Genomic DNA, 20,166 nt, shown 5'->3' with positions numbered 1-20,166 from the left:
TTGTTGATATTGTGCATGATGATATGTCGGTATTGTATCATGGTCAAAACCAGTTGCGTTCTGTTATGCAGTTTGCTTGGACATTGCAAACGTTAAAGGCGGGGAAGGTCCCTTGGGACTATCTGAATACAACATCATTATTTCTTCCCTTTAACCTTACTGACAAACAGCAGTTCATGTCCATGAAGGATGCTTCATATTCCTTGTTACATATTGAGAAATTGGAGCCGTTACCTTTCTCTGTGGCAGAATTAGATTCTGCAGTGTGGTTATTACATGGGTTGATAACTCTCCCGTTCGCCCTTTTTAAATTTACATCTTGTATGAAACACTATGCTCTGGGTAGATATGAACAGCTGGGTACCGCTTTCATACATGAGGTCTGGTCCCTCCCTTTTACGTATCGATGTACTAGAGACGGTACTGAGGTTTATCTGAAAGGTGAGGAGTGTACGACGACACCTGATCATTCTGTAGTATGTAGGCACATTCAGTTGCACGGTGCGTGTAATGTGAACGCCCCGAATTTGGCCTGCGTCCTCAAAGGTATCCCAGTACCAGTGATTACACCCTCTTTCACGCTGCTTGCAAACGGTAGTTATTTACTTTTAAATAATGAAGCTTGCTGCGGGATGTTAGTCGGAATCCCATATATAGTAACTGTATCGCAGAGGGTTGTCTGCTGCAATAATGTTCTGTTTCCTCCCCCGCAAGGGCGGCTGGATGCTTCCATCTGGCCTTCGATTCCAACCTTGAAAGCAGAGTTCAACAAGATGAGCAGAATAAGAGCGCTATTGTCCCAAAAGGAGGTGCCATTGACTTTCTCCCGAGAAACATTTGTCCTTCACGTAGCAAATACGCGCACTGAGGTACAGGCGCTTTTGAATACTGACCTCCCCCTGCATTTTGGAGCTTTGATCCAAACAATTTTCAATGCCTCGTCCACGACCGGCCTGGCTCATTTTTTTTTTAAACTTGTGGGCTCGGGCCTCGTGACCTCTTTCCAAACTATTTTTGGTGTGATTCCGGCATTTTTTCATTCTATTTTCTCGAGCGTCTTTGGAGGTGTCCCGTTGATTCTGGCACTGGTGGCAGGTGTGCTCCTTTTACTTTTCATCCTATGGAATGGCTGCTCTTTCTGTGCCACACGGCAGCATGTCCCGTCTGCAGCTTCTTCGTGACAGGATGCTTGAATACTATGGCGTCCTGCCATTGGCGACTCTGAGCCTGGCATATGGATTATCTTTCCGGTATTCCTACTTCACCTGCGTGCAACCTGTCTTTCACTGCCTAGATTGTCCTTTTGAATGGCCTCTGGATTTGTGCTTAACCAACATGGTGTCTCCGGACCCGGATTATGATCGACTGATGAGGCCCTTAGTGTCTCACGAGTTCGCCTGTTCTGGTGTTCGGATTATGGCCTGCGGTGCGGCGCATGGTATCCTGGGTAATTGGGACATCGCGAGGGCGGCATATGACTTCTTGGATATGAGTTATTTGGAAGTACACGCTGGTTGCCCTCTGATGGTGCTAGAGGCTCCGCTAATGGAAGAACATGTATGTTCCTTTTCTTTGATTAACTGGATGGCTGAAACCTTCAGTGGCCGTGCCAATGATTTTCTGCTGGAAGCAGTGGCCACATATGCTGCATATACATTCATGGATTGAGTGAACTGTCGTCCACTGTGTTTTTCCTCACGTGTCTTGAACAGTACCTGTGCCTCTGCACTTCTGCCCGGTGGGGCGTTTTTTCATTTATTTCTCACCCCCCGCTGCACGTTTGAGGTTTTTTTGTTTTTTCTTTCCACCTTTGGGTTTTTTCATTCTCGGACTTTGCCTGAACTGAAACTTGTTTTTTGAATTGGATACGCCTTGTTCTGCTCTGTCGCACTTGAACTCTGCGTTCTCTCTTTTCTTGCATACTAAGTAGTGCTTCGATCAAGGGGGCATGTAGTAAGGGCTCCCTTAATACGTACATACATTGTTAAGTTGGCATAACCGCGTTAGATGTTAGAAAGCCATCTTGTTGCTTTTGCGCACGACACTGCGTTCACATGTTATTGCTTAAACAAACTGCTGACTCGAGCTTTGCCTCACACGAGAGCAATCTGTTGTTACCATCCAGAGCTCTGCGCAGCGACCTTGGTCTGTACATGATGTGACAAACAGTCTGGGTTGTTAGACAATGCAGGTTTTCCACTCTAGGTTGATCGACCCACTATTTAGCCATAACACACAGGCAGCTGCAAAATACCTGAAAGTTGGTGCTTTTAATAGGACAGCCCTCATGTTTAGTATTCAGACCGAAGACGAGCCTTCCTGCGAGAAGACTCCTGATGCTCCTGTGATGTGATTTCACTAAGCTGATCTTTGAGGTATGGGGTCCCCTATTCAAGCCTAAGAGACCTTCTATTAGCCTAATAATAATATTAGCTTCTTAGTAAAGGGAAGGTGGTAGTATCCACTGTCATTATAACATGATCACCCCTTTTACATTCTATGGTATTGTAACGATGCGGATGGTTTTGATTTTAATCATTTGTCTGCTTGTATTAGCCAAAGTACTGCATCTTAGGACACGTGGTCTATAAAAATAAACTCTTTTTATTTTCACCGTGTCTCTGTTGATTCTTGTTGTGGACTGATGTGAGAATAATATACGAACAGGTATTTCCGATTCCCACCATTCCTGAGAGTACACTGAGTAGCTTGTTCTGGGTTGTCTTTTCATTGGGATCGCCGAGTTAAATCTCGGATAACGAATGGGACACTTATGCTAGCCGGATACTGGGTTCTGGGTTCTGAGGTGAGTTTCTGGTACACCACAATTCACTGAGGTCCTGGGGTTCTACGCATAGTTCTGTATATAAGCAGAATCCCTGCAACAGGTCCTGAGACGCGGGACGGGGTGAAGCCTGGTGCAGCAGCAAGGCGGGGCTCCCGCTAGGAGGGAAAGCCCCACCGGCGCCAGCGGCAGAACAGAGGGACCCGCCGCAGGGACGAGACCCCACGCCCGGAGGCCGGTAAGGAGAGGGCTCGGGTGGGGGGGGGGGTCCTGTCCGTTTTAAGTTCCCGAGCGGCCCCACTTGGCAGCGGGCCGCTCCAACGAGGGCCGCCTCGCTTCCACAAAGGGGGCTGCATGCAGGCACTAGCGAGTGCCTGTCCTGAGCGGTTCCGCGGTTGCGGGCCACTCCATCGGGGCCATAATGAGTTTAGGACCCAGTGCGCTCCGTGGGGGCACAGCGTTCTCAGAGCCAGGTGGCTCCCACGCCCCCAGACGTTGTCTTCGAGCCCGTGCGTGGCTCCAGCGGGGCAAGGTTATTTTAAAGAGCCCCAACAGGGCCCAGAGGGCACCGTTGTGCCAGGGTCCATTTCGTCCTCCCCCCCCACCGTTCATTAGGGGACACATGTTGTTTCAAGAGCCAGATGGCTCCCACGTTTGTGCATTGGTTGTTCCAGAGCCTAGAGGGCTCCAAGGATTGGCGCAGTGTGTTCTGGAGGGCTAGTGAGAGCCCCCTGCCACAGTTTGACTTCACAGCTGCCCAGCAAGTAGTGGGCAGCTGCACCGTGTAGGTCTTTCTTTTACTTTGGGGGACATGCCTGAGTTAGGAATGAGATGCACTCCTTCGCCCCCTGACCTTCACAGCTGCGCAGCACTTAGTGCCAGCTGCAACGTTTAGGCCTGCGCAGATTGCGCACCCTCGACTTTCGCTGCTTTGGCAGCGCGCCCTGCCTGTTAGGGCACAGGGCATTTGAGCCTCTCCTTTGCGATGGCCAGTTGGCCTGGGAGGCTGTTGGGATAGTCAGGTTTATAGGGCGCCAGGCCCCAAGGTGATTTTGGGTGCTAGGAAATGTAATTCATGTAGTATGTTTTACGCACCATGTGTTATACTTCTAAATGTGGTCTTCTATGATTATGAGGTTGTTTTACCTGTTTAGGTTTATGTTAGGGGGATTATACTTCCCTGTGTGATGTACGCCCCTAATGTAGTTATACTTAGGAGGTTAGGGTCTAATGCGTTAGACTTGTGAGAGATTGCATAATGTGTTTATGCCCCTGTGATGTATACAGGATAGGTTTTATACCTGATTCTACTGTGATAATGCTGAGATCATTATTGTGCCAGTAGTTACTGGCTGTGCTCTACAGTTATAATTTGTGTTGGTATATGTTCTACATTCGCCATTGGTGATTTGTGCTAATTCTGACAGTGGCTCACGTGGCCCTGCCTTGTGTAAATAATCCCTTGTAAATATTGCCCAGTGCCAGTTGGCACAGTGAATATTGTGTGATTACTATTCTAATGTGTTATGAGAATATAAAGGCTATTTTTGATATAACCTTGTGTGGAGTTCCTTTTGTAGTGTGCCTGGGATGTTGTTGCTGCGTGCGTGCGCAAATGCTTTACACATGGCCTCCGGGATAAGCCTGACTGCTCGTGCCAAGCTACCAAGGGGGTGAGCAGGGGTTATCCTTGGCGTGTACCTCCCTTGCCCTGACTAGAGTGGTGGTTTCTGCCTGGCTTTGACGCAAGCCTTAGCCAACCAGAAATCCCATTTCTAACAGTTAGTTTGTGTACAAAGCTGATGACATTTTGCGATATATGCATATTTTTAAAATTGCTTAGTTTCCCTTTACTCCCAGTTTCACCTTTCTTTTACAACTAAACTTGACTTGTCACTCAATATGTGTAGTTCTTCCATCTTTGGTACTTCTTATTTGTTCAAAAGACCAGGAACCTGTGCACTTCATATTAGTCCTTTGTCTCTATAATTGTTTCCACCTTTATATTCGTGTGGAGCAGAACTCGCAGCATTTCACTCTGCTTAATCCCACACACGTACATAAAAACTCTGCAACATTCCAATGGCTTCTGCCAAGGAGAGGAAAATATGCACGCTGTGCTGCAAATTAGCGCCGGTCGAGCAAGCAGCCCTAAAAAATCTGCGAGAATGGCACCATGCGATGAGCAAGAGCACACAGCCTTTCGAGTTGATTTTGCTACAGCTTGAGTGCAAAATCTACTTGAGTGGCAGCAAATCTACTAAAGAAGCAGCTGTCTGACCGCGACCGCCCTCGTTAGAAAATTGCGCTAGAGACGCCAAATATCGCTTGCATTTCTTGAGCCTGGCGGGGAAAGAATTCTGCCAAGCAGCGATTGACGAAGATTGGCCTGAACTCTGCCTAACAAGAGTAATGCAGTCATCAAATTTCTGCAATTCTGCGGGTGGAATGAAACATTCCCCCCCCACCTCTGATTTTTAGGTCTCATTATAGACAGCCGGAGATGCCTAGAAATTCTGTGTTCAAATACATCTGAGAAGTAGGACAGAGAGAATGGGTTTCAGGTCAGCCCATTTAAGTTTTGGTTTAATGTTTTCTTATAGTTTTTATTGTTGCCCATCATGACTGTGGTATTTTGAGGATGGTTACTTTGGCATATTTGTGTTCTCATTGGCTTTTGGTGATGGGCTCAAGTTGTTTTTTGTTGAAACTGCAGCAGCAACATGACTTGTAGACACACATATTGAGACATATTGACTCTGAACTACAGTTCAGAGTCAATATGTCTCAATATGTGTTCTTTGATATATAATTACTTTTGTGATGTGATATTTTAATTGTTAGTTTATGGCTTTTTATTTAGGAAGTGAGTTCTCTTCGACTTTACGGAAAAGGCTTTTCAGAAAATAAGGTTGTGTGTGCGCATGGGTTTTCTTACAGATGGACCGGAAATACTGATCCATTGTCAAAAGTATCAAAAAAGCAATATTTTGCTGTTTATCCTTTTTTGACTTAATCACTTACAAAGCAGGTATCATCGTCTGAATCATTTTGATAACACTCTTCTTTGAGGGTACCGCTTAACTCGGCTAATATAGCCAGTTCAAAGAAGGGGCCCTACTCAGAGCATTGTTGTAGCCCAAGAGGTTGCTTCGTCATGGTATTTTCTTTCTAGTACAGCTGAAAGCAGCTCTCAGTCACCCATAAATTAAAAACCACCTGCCCTGACAGAAAAGCGACCCGAGGTTTTTCCATTGCATGTTTTAAAAAAGCATGAACTATTGGCTTTCCATTTATATGCATTGTGCCGTTTTATGTTTCCTTTTCATGGTTTTAGATGTCTAAGTGTGTTTGAATGCAGACTAGTTTACAGTTTCTGCATGGTCTGAAAACATTACTTTCTGCAAGATGAGCATCCTAGCCTTTACCATTAGAGTTCTCTTTGTTCATCTCAACCTTTTTTCATTTATTTCAATAAGGCTTCTTTTGCCACCTGGAATGAGTCGGATAAAGGGCAACCAGCGTGGCCCTCTTCAGTTGCATCAGAAATGTTGCTTGTCTAGGTAAACGACCTGCTGCTGCTTATTCACTTTGGCCTCTTGTTTTTAAAGTGCTCTCCAAGCTGCCACTATCCTCTCTGTCTGAAGGTGCTTTTAGCTTCCGCCCTTTCTGTTTCTCCATCTGCTCTCTTGAGAAGATCTTTCCTCCTTGAGAAGATCCTTCTTCGTACTGTCTTCTCCCCTCGCCAGAACCAGCTGCTCCTTCCTTCCCTTAGTAGGTACTGCTCTCTGCTTTCCCACTCTCCTATTCGCTTTTACTATCTCCGATCTCTTTCCAGTGTCTTGCTACATTTTCTTTTTTGCTCCACGCCCCTAGAGGCAGAAGAACACAGAAACCCTGTGTGTGTGTATGTGTCATAAAATAACATGCTGCTTTGTATCTTCTAACCTGTTAAAAGAGCTAGCTCTTGTTTTTTTATTAACAGGGGCCACTGGCACTTTTCTAGTTTCACTCTTTTAGAAAGTCACCCCTGACTGTTGAGTATCACTTTTAAAGTAATCATTAGTTTCTTTGACTCATGAAGCAAGTTAGTGGACAGCTGTAAAGCACACCCTCAATTTAAACTCGAACGTTCGTCCAAATGCCTTACAACCTCGTTCTTTCAAATTCCTCTTTCTTTGAGACCTCAGCAGAGGATCTGGTTGAAATTTGTGACTAGCAGTGAAACCTTGAGGTGAACTCTAAGCTTATGGGCAGAACCAAATTCTTTAAGGGGGAAAAGTGAGACCACTGAGTGGTGATAATCATGACATGGGGGTGAGAATAGGGGTTTAAAGCATCCAAAAGGGTTCTTTGAAATGTTATGCGAGTGTGAGAGGGGTTAGAAGTGGGGGGATTTTAAGTAGCTTTTCTTAAAGCCCTTTCTGGTCTCCCTCAAAGGGGGGGTGGGGAATTGAGGCCTTAGCAGTCTTCACTGCATCATACTACTCCACACAAAGCTCAGCCCCCATCAAGACCCTATTGGGTGGTTTAATTTACATCAGCCAGAGAGGAAGGTTGTGTGTGCCTCACTCTGAGATTTAATGATAAGACCTTATGTAACCACCACCACAATGGTTTCTTTCAGGCCATGTAATTATTCTTACCCAGCTACATGGTACTTAATGTATTGGTTGCAATCAATTTATCCAACTTAAAATGCAAAGCTATGACCTGCAGGTTAGACAGATATATGCACAATGCTCAATTTTCCATTGCCCGTTTCAGCCTTCCATGTTATACTGCTCTTTGCAGGTAAATATTTTTTTCTCAAATCAGTTTCATTTTTGCTGATTGTGTTCAGCAGTGAGGGATTGCTGGCACCTTCAGCTGCATTGAAAAGGTTCCTGTATTCTGCATTACAGCATACTGCAACTTTCTTCCAACTTGTTCATATATAAGGGCCAAGACCTATTGGCTTAGTCAGTGCTTGTTTCATATATCAGTTTTTAGGTCTGGGGTTTGACAGTGCAGATTTCAAATTGATTGGTTGAGTACTGTAACGAAATAGGTTCTGCCCATGTAATCCACCTGGGTTTTTTGCTTTTAGAGCACCTGGTTTTGGACTGTTTACTGTGGGTGAGCCACACAAATGGTAACTCACCCACGGTACACTCATGGTAAATGGCCTGCGCGTGGCTACTCCCAGTGTCTGCCTTTTAAGATAGAGCTGCTGCCACTCAGCAAGGGTAGGGGACACTTGACTGGTTACACATGAACATGTATGCACACGTGTATGCACATGTGTGAGGGCTGCTCTTGTGAGACTACTGTTGTGCATGGCATGGTAACTACGCATAGGTAGCCTGGTGCAGAGGGGACTCTGCAGGGCTAGAATTTGATCTGGGGTAGGCCTTATAATAATAGTGGACACTCATAGGAAAGGTCAGTGTGGTTTACCGTCTTGTCGGCAGTGACACTTTATTGTACACACTGGGGAAATCTGCCTTAGACTGCAGTTTTGCCTTCAGCCTGCAAAGTTCATCAACATATCAAAATGTGGTGATGTGCACCAAGATCAAATCTGCAAGCTCCAAGAAGGTATCTGTACATATTATGGGTCTTCCAGAATAGTCATATTTCTCTGGCTCAGCTCAGGATCAGAGCCCTGGCCTTCTGTCACCCTGCTGGTCCAAGTTAATTACATTGCTCTCCAGCAGACAGAACAAATGCCTCCCCACACAAAGGGAACAATTGACAGTGCTTCACTCAGCTCCTGAGGAGAAATGGGGTAGAGATGAGAATCATGTGCAAATATTTATTAGCTGTCACACTGTACCCGGTATGAATGGGACAGCTGAAACCCACTGAACAAAGAAAGGAGCCTAGAACTTTGGAGCCAACACAGAAGGGGGTTGCTATTTGAAGTTTTGGTAGAAAAAGGCCCTGGCAGTGATGTCAGTTAGGGGAGAAACTGAGGCCCTCAGATCTGACCAGTGACTCCTGCATGGTTCCATTTTCAATTGTACCAGCATGTTGTACAGGAGGGTTGGAGAGGGGATATGTCACTGTAAGATGGGCCTGGGGTCCCTCACTTCTAGAAGTTTCTAACCCCACATAAGAAGTCTTGTAGAAGGGGGAAGAGTGCTTTTTGTTAGAGATGGTCATTGGGACTGGGCGGCGGCAGCCATGGACAACTGGAAAGAGGAGCCCCCTGATGCCCACCTGGACTAAGGACTCTGACTACAGTTGACTCCAGGACCAGTAGGCCTCTCCCCAGCACCAGGGGGGTTGGTCCCCTTACACCCCCTAAGAACTAATTGAGTGAAGAACTGTACTTCTGCAACCGAGAGGACAGAAGCACCAAAGGAGACATTGGTTAATACAATAGGTTTCGCCTGTGTGATTAATAATACGTTTTTGTTTCTAAGTTATAGCTTGTTGTGCAGTTGAGCAATATAAATTAAAGAAACCTTGAATGACAAATAGAGTAGTTACTTACCCACCTTAAACACACTTAGGGCACCACAAGGGATTCTAAAGTGCTATGTAAATGCAAAGACAATACAATAGCGCTAATATCACAAATTTACCAGGAAACAGGCATGCACAGATAGTAATTTAACAAGTCCTGCGACACATCTGTAGTGTAGCATGTTTCCCCATAAATACAATAGCCTGATAGATTGACATCCCAGCTGCTTAGACACGTAATCTTGCACACAGAGATTCTGTTATGGGCAAGGATGTGGAAAACCTGGCTTGGTAAGAGAAATCTCAGCTGATATGAGGCCCCTGTGAATATATTAGCCAGATACATACATTAAAACGCCAGAACAGCTTGCTGTGTCCAAGTACAAAATGTCCTTGCTTTGCTTATAGCACTGGCTGGATTTCTTCATCATAATAATACACAAAACTAGAAAAAGTGTGCACCCTGAGGCACTGTAGCAAGAGAGTGCTTGTCAGCCTTATCTTTAGAACCCAATATGGAAGAATTGGGCCTGCAAGGTTCACCAACAGGCTGCCATCTTTGTGAGACCTCTGAAAACGAGGTATGCAAAAATGCGGGACGGGGATGCGTGATGGGTAGGGGCATGCAAAACACAGGAGAGAAAGGTAAACATCAACAGGGCAAGCAACGATGGGACAACAACGACTGGGGAAAAAACAGCAGGGAAACCATAATGGGGTAACAGCAACGTGCAGAGGGAGGAGATAAACAGCCTGCAAACACATGCGCTCTTAAGGAGTCTATAACTAAAATGTAAACAAGTTTGCAGCGGAGTCGGAGCACTACTGAATGTGTTTGAGTGGGGGCACACTCTGTTTGTTAATACAGAGACACGTGCATATCGATTTGATCTTACTGGTGCAGGAACACACACAAAAAATACTATACGTGCATCATTACTATGAGCGCTATAACTCTTTCCTGAAGAGTGAAAGCATTAAACTGCACATTAGTACGTTTCACAGTAAACGCTAAAACAAATACAAGATGTGAATAGGACACACTCCTAAGAATAAATAAGTGCATGGATTATTCGTGGTTCTAGAGTCTGCGAGTGTTAATTCATGAACCTTTTCCATGTAATAGTACAAACTTTGGTAAAAAATCATCCCTAGACAACGCTTTGAATTATCTCACCTCGAAGTAGATTCTCAAATGATTTAAGCCTCGTCAATAAATCAATGAACCTGCCTCTTGCAGTACTGGAATGTTAAGTTACGTTAATGGTGGGGACGCCTATAGCAATGGGTTTTTTTGTTACTAGGAACCAAACTTTACCAATCTTGCCGCAATGCCTACTCACCAGTTTCAATCTCGTTGACACAACCAACTTCAACCTCTGGCTTCTCTGTGTACGGCCTACTAAAGCGAGTAAGACCAGTCAGCCAACATCTTTGCGCTGCTGTCACTTAACAGCGCCCATAGACGGAAGTTAGGGAGAGTAGTAGCTAATCGCTAAGCCGCTGGCTTGTGTATTTTTCGAAATTCCGTAGCCAATATGCTAGCTGGTATCCCCCCAGCCAATCACACTACAAGAGTTTCTCAACCAATGCAAGCCCCCATAACTTACCGCTATTGGTTGAATATGTTTCCACTTATCTGATTGGATATGTGGCATTACGGGACTGAGGAGTTTATTCAGGTTGTTTGTATCAAAGGCATGTGGATTCAATTCCAAACTGTGTTTTTGGGAGCAGGTTAAATGTAAGCAGTAGACTTTGGCTGGAACAAAGGGAGGTGGATTATTCCCGCAATTTCCCATTACCCATTACTCGTCCAGAAACTTAAACAGCTGAAAACAATAGAGAAGTAGCCATAGTAAGCATAAAGTAATACAAACATGTATATTAGACATAGAGGACAACTCATTTTCACGCCATACATACGAAGAGGCACGAGCTAGCAGCTGCAAGGCCCGTGTGATTAATTTAATTTTGTGTGCCCCAGACTCCAATTGTGTATTTTTTTCCTAGCCATGGCTAGTTGAGTTGAAGCAAGGCTAGACCACGCGGGTAAGCTGAATTTGAAAGCTTGTGTTCTCCCCAATTAATGTCACTGTTATAACCATATATTAAAGTGGCTATTGATCACCCGTTAGAATGGAGCCTTTGGGCCCTTCTTCTTCATGGAATTGTCCAGGTCTATTTTCTCAGTTGGGTGACTTTGGCATCCAGGTTGCTCCTTCACCTTCCCAGTCCTGATGAAGACCAGCGTTTGAGCCATTCAGTGGCTCCTTTTTCTCCCCAGGTGTGGGGTTGAAATGTTGACGCTCTTTCATTAAGCCTGGATCGTTTGGATAGCTGTGCAGAGTGGCAATAGTAACATACCAACTGGACCACTTCCAAATGCAATATATGTTATATAGAAATTATATACTGGACTGGACATGCACAATAATATGATTTGTGAAAAGGTCTACTCCTTATTCACACAAGCACCTTCTCTGAGCTCTTATCTTTATCACTTTATCCATTTGTGGACCTAAGAGTTTTCAATAAAATGTGTAAATAAGAATGTTATTTGAGACTGACTTATAAGTGATTTAACTTAACTTTCAGAAATGCAGTCATGTGTATGTGTCTTAATCTTCTGTTTTTCAAATCTTGTCTGCTGCCCTAACCTTGTAACTGTGGATTGAATCTACGAGATTGTTCTTCTTTTCCATATAGTGGTAGGAGATCTTTTGATATATTCAGTTTTCCTGTGCCGCATGTTTTTTTTCTCCAATCGGACCATTGTTTGTCTGTATCATAATTTACCCAGGTCCTTCGGGTTAAATTTGGGTTACCCATTGTTTTGTGACTTGTAAGTAAGAAGAGGAGCATCGCTAACAAATCTCCTAGTAAAAATGGTAACTACTTCTACTTCAAAATAGCTGCCTGAGTAGCGTAATACATAATAGAAGGCAAGCTGGCACTCTCCTTTAATGCTTGTGGCTGTTTTGGTGCCCCATGTGCCGTCTTGGAGGCGGGAGTCTGTTCCCGCTGCCTTGTGGTAGGGACATGGAATATTGCATGGACACCTAAAATAATTATTTGGGAAGTGTGTGAGTTCTTGGAAACCAGTCTCAGAAGTTTTGTCTTAAGTCTCTCGTTGAGGCTGCTGCCTGTTTTCGCGCTCCATATGAATACTACAATGCAAACAAGATGATAAGAATCTGTGGGAGGAGCAGCACAGGAGGTCAAGCTGCTGCAACTGGTTAAGAGGTCCAGAGGAGGACGGTACAAGCAGGAGTGCTGTAGGCATGGGATTGGGAGAGCTGGCAAACACTATGCAGGCAAAAGCTTAAAAAAAAGTTTCACAAAAGCAGATAAAAACAGTACTTGAGCCTTGGGACACTGATAAGAGAAAAACATGGGGAACAACAGGAAATAAAATGCTAGAGTCAAAAGAAATGGAGGAAAAGTAAGTGGCAAGCACACCTACTAATGAGTAAGGGCAGGACGTAAGCCTCTTTTAAGATTTATATTAAATACAATAGATTTTGCAGGCGAAACCTAAAAAAGTAGAAATGCTGGTGCAGGGAGCCAGTGTAACTAGTTTCTGTAAAGTTTGCTGCCTTACATACCATGAGGTCCAAGAAAAAAGGCACCAGGTGGCTAGGGCTCGTCATGAGAAGAAAAAGGAGCCCAAGATCTCTGTGATTGCTCGAGCACCTCTTGAGGCGGAAGCCAGGAGGCTGTGTTTCTAGCGTTGTTTGTGTTTTTATTTACTGCTAATTTGCACTATCTGCCTATTCGGCGTTTTATCTATTTTCTGGCAACCTGAAGTAAAAAAGCTTGATTTAAGAAGCTTTATTTGCTTACCTCGTTCCCCCTCTCTCCCGCTGCCATGGGCCACTCCCAGCCGAGCATTGACGCTGTGGAGCCGGTCCCCGGGCACTGAATAGCGGCGGCCATCTTGTGTGTGGGTGGGAATCTCAGCGCTCTCGTTGAGCATAAAAGGGGACGTCCATGTCTTCGCGCAGCGAACGCGCACAGCGGGCGCGCCTGACTCGCGCCGGAGTCTTGCCAGAGTCGTGCCAGAGTCCTGCCCGTCCGCGACCAGGACGCGGCGAGTCAGACCTCTCCTTTACCTGGCCCCTCCACTACCTTCTCCTACAGCAGGGAAGCCTTACTTCGCCTTGACTTAAAATCCTGTTCATATGCACATACTCCTATCTCCGATTCCTCGTCACTTGTCTTTAAACCCTGTAGTGTACAAAGTAGAGACATCCCCTCTCAGCCTCCATGTCTTTACCGTCAGTCCCTCCCCCGACACTCCTCGGCTCTTAAGAACACTATCATTAAAGCTGGATTGATTAATTGTCGTTCGCTTGTGAAACACTCTTTAGATGTAGCTCAATCGTTAGAGGACAATCAGTGGGACCTTCTCTTTCTCACTGAAACCTGGTTGGGAGCAGAATCCAACCCTGCTCTCTGCCTTGCCATCCCGCCAGATTATAAGATCCTGTGTGCTAATAGACAGAACATCCACCCCCGGCGGAGGTGTGGCCATTATCTATAGATCTATCTGGTCCATCTCTTCTTTTTCCTACTCCCAAATAGAGTGTATCGAGGCACTACCTTTTTGTATTAAATTAGCAGCTAACTTCACATATTCAGGTTTATTAGTTTACCGCACCCCCAAATCCAAAATCTCCCATCTCCCGACCCTTCTTGATTATGCCCTACAAGCCTCCTTCCGATATGCCAATTTCACCCTTATAGGGGACTTCAACCTTCATGTCGATAATGTCGATGACCCCACCATCGCTAATTTTCTGTCCACCCTATCAGATGGTGGGCTAAACCAAATTATTTCTGGTCCCACGCATAAGGCAGGACACACTCTGGACCTGATCCGTACTAATCTAACAGATACCTTTCTAAGTGACCCCACCCCCGTAATCTGGTCTGATCACTATGTGATCCCTTTTTCCATCTCCTTTCGCCATCAGGACCGTTCAAGACCCCTGTCCTACTCAGTGGGTCGGAACTGGAGGATGATTTCCCCTGAGAATCTAGCCCCTCATCTCTCAATGTCCGCCCCTGAGGAGGCTATAGATTTAGACTCCAGACTGTCTAATTTTAACCATTGGATCTCCTCTGCTATTGATCTCCTAGCCCCTATCAGACCTATTAAATCCTCACGAGCTACCCCTTCTGCACCGTGGTACTCGGATGAACTCCGTATTTGTAAATCGGCCTGTAAACAGCTTGAGAGAAGTTGGAGACGATCTTATTCCCCAAATAGCAAATTCAAATATAAAAATCGCCCTTAAGGAGTACAGGAAGAAAATTATAGATCACAAAAGATCCCATCTTGAGGAGAAAATCATCCGGGCACAAGGGTCTTCAAGAGTCATCTTCAATACCGTCAGAACCTTCACTGACCATCTGGCCCTCAAGTGTCAACTCCTGGTATCCCAGTCCCTCTGCGACAGCCTATCCAGCTACTTTGATGACAAGATTGCCACTATTCAGAATTCCTTTCCCAGCAAGATTAACCCTGTCGATTTGGAATCATGTATAGTTAGTTCTAATCCTACTAAGGTCTTTTCTAACTTTGAGGTGATTACCCCGGAACATTCGCTGGCAGAATTACTTAAATGTAAATCTGGTTCCCCTCTGGTCCCTTGGCCGGCAAAACAGTATAAATCCTTAGCCCCCCTGCTCAATCCCTTTTTAAATGAAATCTGGAACGACTCTCTCCAGACAGGAATCTATCCGACTCCTGGAAGCACGCTAGATTGGTTCCCATTCTTAAAAAAGCAAATGCAGACCCCTCCGAACCAGCTAATTACCGTCCCATCTCCCTGCTCCTGCTAAAGTGCTGGAGAAACTTGTACAACGACAACTGGCTGGTTTCTTGGAAACTAATGGTGCCTTCCACAACTCACAGCACGGCTTTAGGTCGGGTTATAGTACCGAATCCGCCCTCATTGAGATGGCCGACGCCATTAGATGGAAGTTAGATGAGGGATCTAGAGCGGTGTTGGTGTTGCTCGACTTGTCGGCAGCATTCGACACCGTCTCCCACCCCGTCCTCCTTGACCGACTACAGGCAAAAGGCATACAAGGCAAGGCCTTGGAATGGTTTGCCTCCTTTCTGTCCAATCGGACACAGGCAGTATTCACTCCCCCTTTTACCTCAGACTGTCGCCCCCTCAGGTAGGGTGTCCCCCAGGGCTCCTCACTGAGCCCCCTCCTGTATCTGGAATCCAGACCACTTCCTATGCTGATAATATACAGCTTCTGTTTTCATTTGACTCCCCCTCCCAATCTACCTTTGACCTGTTGAAAAACTGCCTCCGTAACATCGCTAGCTGGATGGACAACAATTCCCTCCGGCTTAACGCTGGCAAAACCGAGGTTATATTTTTCCATCAGCCTTCGCCTCTGGACCCTAACCTGTGGTGGCCTCTTTAACTGAGTTCTCCCCCTTCACCTAAAGACTCAGTCAAAAATCTCGGGGTTACCTGGGATACCAATCTCTCTTTTCAAAAACAAATCCAGTCGGTATCCGCGGCCTGTTTCTCTAAGATGAGGATGATGAAAAAATTCATCAATTTCCTCCCTAGCCAAACTAGGAAAACTATTGTGCAGGCTCTAATCACTTCCCATCTAGATTACGCCAACGGACTGTACCTTGGTCTCTCCCTGGGCCTCCAGCCTCGCCTCCAGACAGTCCAGAATGCTGCTGTCCATCTGGTCTGTGGGCTCCCCCTTCGTGAACGTATCACTCCCCATCGACATAGGCTGCACTGGCTCCCGGTTCACAAAAGAGCGGAATTTAAGGCACTTACCCTTGCTCATCGCGCGATCAAGGGAAAGGGCTCCGCATACTTATCCTCCTGCCTTCCTCCATATAGCAATACCAGACTTCTCCGCTCGAGCTCCAAACATCTCCTTTCTACCCCCAGAGTTAAAAAAGCTCGTTCTGGGGGAAAAACATTCCAAGTCTGTGCTTCCTTCCACTGGAACAAGCTACCCTTGTCTATTCGGACCATCCAGGAGGAACTTCCCTTCCGGAGAGCTCTGAAAACCTTTCTGTTCTGTTGATACCAACTGAATTCAGACACAGCTTCAGCTCTCACATAAGCGCCGGGACACCCCGTTGGGGTATCTGTGCGCTATACAAGATTCCCAAATAAAGATCTCGCAAAACGGCCCAATGGGGCTGAGATATCTAAGGAAGAAGAATTTGATCTTGGACCCATTCCCCGTCCAGACACACACACAAGGACAGAACATGTAGAGCTTCACTGCTGATGCTCAATTAACACCCTGGGTGGGCCAGGGCCTGTGTGTCGGCGCAAGGAGCATTTAAATTAATACCTGAGAGGGTGCGGGCGTACGTTGGGCCCTACCCTGGTTCAGCTTTTGCATTATGGTGCCAGGACCACATTTCCGAGCCTCTGCCACAAGAAAGACTCGGGTGGAGTGATTTCGGAACACTTAGCAAAGAATAAAGGGTCTCGGGACCTCATCCCAGGGACCTTGATGCTGCCAAAGGGAGGAGGAGCGCCGTTGCACTGCCCCTAGAAGAGGAGGAAGGGGTCTGGGGCCCCATCTCTAAACCCCAAGGATCCAGGGGGTGCGCCATTGCCCTGCTCCCTGAGCTAAGGTCTGGGTGGAGCAGGACGGTAACCACTGAAGAAAACTCCCTGCCCACAGGAGCAGGTGGGGGGGAAGCTTCCTGTCGGATGCATTGAGAACTGCTGGCCGGGTGGTGAAACAGCCAGGGCAGCTAGGTGTGGGTTTCCTAGCTGCCCCCAACAAATGAAAGCATGTGGGGTGCCCGGGTGGGACTGGCCACCCCCAAGGACAAAACAGAAAAAAGAAAAAAGAAAGCTACATGCAGCATGAAGAGAATGCAGCCGGACCCCCTTATTAAATATTCACGCTCCCAGGAGAGAGCACCTCATAATGCTGTGCGGAGCTTTGCTCATCCTAAAGTTCTTATTAATGTGATGGCTCCACGATGGCATGGGCACCACTAGCGATAAAAACTGAATGGGGGTTAGGGGGCTGCAGGAGTGCAGCACCTCCTCCCAAAGGAAACATGCCAAACTACAGACCCTAAGTTTGCAGAGTCTAGAAACGGATGACTACCCTAGGATTGTCTTTTAATTTTGAGTTAGCCCAAAAGCTGGAGCTTTTTCAGCTGGAAGTGGAGCACTATTTAAGGCTGATTCAATGGCTGCGGATTAGTGGCCCAAAGTTGCTTAAGGAAGACACAGTCACATGGTTTATGTTTGAACAATGCTTTATTTAAAAGTGTTATTCATAATGGTTTGAACTAGGCTTTACGTGAAAGTGTTATTTCCAATGCTTTATTTAAAGGTATTGTAATTACTGACTGTAATGGTTATTCCAGAAAGGCTGCAATGCTTTATTGATTATAATGTATACACATGGTTGCAATGATTTATTACTTTAATGATTTCAGATGGATTATGGTTACTTAAAGGGGGTACTGGAAGGAGGTATTATGACATGATTCTGGTCTTTAAGTGGTAACATTGACCTGACGTACAGTGACATGTGGTGCTGGATTGTACATTGGGGGGAGAGGGTACTGTGATTTTTTAGGTCAAATATAATATTGCCAAAGGTATTTTACCAGCTGTATGTATATTTGTAAATTACTGCGTAGTACTAAGTACTGTGTGTGTTTGTAATAAATGTACTTTTACTTTTCTAAAGACAAAGCACAGACTAGAAATACTTTATTGAGTGTTATTATTGTGTACCAGCAAATAGTGATTGCTAGCTCGCACCACCTCCCCTGAGTAGGCCTTATACTGCTCTGCTTCCTGTCATGGGAGAGTCAAGTGCTACAATGGGATCTTTGGTTCCCAGTGAAAGGGTGACTGTGAGACAAGTAAAAATTCTATTTTTCTATACTGTTAGAGGGATAAACTCTTTATTGTGGAGGCCGGGTCCAATCACCTCCCTCAAAGCAATACCTTTTATCAAAATATAGTATGAACGAATAAACTGCTGGTAGATATTTAGTGTTCCAATCATTTCTGTGTACCTTTTTCATCCGACTACTGAGCCACTGAAAATGACATGGTTAAGCTTGTGGAAGCTAAGCTTATGTCTCGCAGGTACCTGTGCAGCAACTGAATATAGATTCAAACTGTCCAAGCAGATTTTTTTTTTTTTAAAAAGAAAAATATATGAACATTTAAAATACATAGGTTTAGGTGGCTTGATAGAAGAATAACACGTTTATAAAAACCATTCTTTTACTTCTGTTTTTCAAATGTACACCAAAACCAACTTGGTTATTTTGCTGCTGCCTCAATTGTGATTCAATTCTTGGAGTATATTTCTTTGGAGGAATAGTCTCAGCTTTTTATATCTGCAATTAGCAATATTTTTTTATCATCCCGGACCTTGTGTCCATCTCTGCCCCTGACTGCCAAAATTCCCTAGCCTGAATTTTCAGGTCAGCAGAGCAGCAGCGTTGCTCCTGATAATTTGTGACCGCTACTCTAACGTTGACGTTGACGAAGGTACCACTTGCCCTTTTCTAGCGTAATATTGTCAATCCTGCTAATTATCGCATTCTTGCACATTTGCTTTTAACATTTTTTAAATTGAATGACACTTACTGTTTTGCTCCTGACGCCACCCCTTGATTGATAGCAGCCTCTGACCTCGGTCCGTCACGGCGTGTGCCGATTGAACGGATGGTCGTTTGGGGCTATCACTGCTTCCGGTGTGTTAACGGAAGGTTTGGGTCAGCGCTCTAGTTTATTTCGCGCCCTCCCCAATCACGAAGACAGTGATGAAAATATGGGATGAAGTGGCGGTCAAGAGGAAATTAACAACGTTCCCATCACCTATGACACCACTTTTAGGTAATAGAGACTTAACCCCGGGAATGGAAAGTGAGGGCCTGGCAAGAATCAAAATGTTAGTCAGTGGGCCATTCTTGTTTGGCACGGACAGCATTATACCTTTCCCACAGATAAAGCAGGATTATGGGCTGCCAGAGTCGAAAAGACTGCGATACTTGCAAATTCAGCACTGGCTGCTCAACCCAAACATAAGGCCACAGGTTCCCCTTGTTTTTGCTGGATGCAGGAGTTTTTCCTATCGTATCTGTAGGCACTCTGTGCCTGAGGAGACATGGGATTCATTCAATATACCAGCAAAGAAATAAAAGATCTAAATTAAAGAAATATGAAAAATTGCTGATTACAAAGCAGAATGATAAAGAACTAATCACCGAAATTTACTCTATGTTACAAAACGCAACTTCCCTGCACCCTATGTCCAGTCAAAAGAGGTGGGAGAAGGAGTTGGGACGGGATTTATCCCAAAAGGAGTGGTTTGAGATTTATTATAGGGCCAAGCACACAGCGCATAATGTACCCAGCATCGAAATGGCCACCAACATTGCTACATATTGGTACCTTACCCCAGTGCGCCTCAATAGGGGCAATCCAGATCATAGCCCTATATGCTGGAGGGGGTGTGGGGAGGAGGGGACTCTAGTGCACATATTATGGGAATGCCAAGAATTGACAGAATATTGGAATAGAATTCTGGACGAAATTGACCATCAGTTTGAAACACAGATTCCCAGATTCCCCGCATAGGTGGTGTTGGGCTTGCCAAACCCTATTACATTTCCATTAAAATCCCGTAGGGGTAGGCAGATGGGGTTGACTCTGGGGGCGGCTCTCCAAAATATACTAAGGTATTGGGGGACACAAACAAAGCCCCCATATCTGGGCTGGCTGCACAGATTGTGGTACATCTTAGGAATGGAGTGTATCAATGCCATGCTGACAAATTCAGAAACCACATTCAAAGGTGTGTGGAGGCCCTTCCTTTCGTTATTATTGCAGATATTCAATGAAATTACTTGCCCAAAATACCTTTGT

The 20,166-nt window shown here is 45.3% G+C and overlaps 1 protein-coding gene and 1 long non-coding RNA gene across 2 annotated transcripts in view; one reads left to right on the top strand and one right to left on the bottom strand.

Moving 5' to 3' along the window:
• LOC146817394 (uncharacterized) overlaps nucleotides 1-18,981 on the bottom strand; it is a 57,707-nt gene extending 38,726 nt beyond the window's left edge. Inside the window, exon 1 of the long non-coding RNA XR_014962543.1 lies at nucleotides 18,886-18,981. This is a non-coding gene — a long non-coding RNA (uncharacterized LOC146817394). The remainder of the gene's footprint in view (nucleotides 1-18,885) is intronic.
• LOC146817393 (uncharacterized) overlaps nucleotides 1-20,166 on the top strand; it is a 1,110,110-nt gene that overhangs the window by 27,815 nt on the left and 1,062,129 nt on the right. The window lies entirely within an intron of this gene.

Source organism: Triturus cristatus, chromosome 6 (genome assembly GCF_964204655.1).
Source record: "Triturus cristatus chromosome 6, aTriCri1.1, whole genome shotgun sequence".
NCBI lineage: Eukaryota > Metazoa > Chordata > Amphibia > Caudata > Salamandridae > Triturus > Triturus cristatus.
Note: the sequence above shows the minus strand (reverse complement) of the source record. Positions and strands in the feature narration are given on the sequence as shown.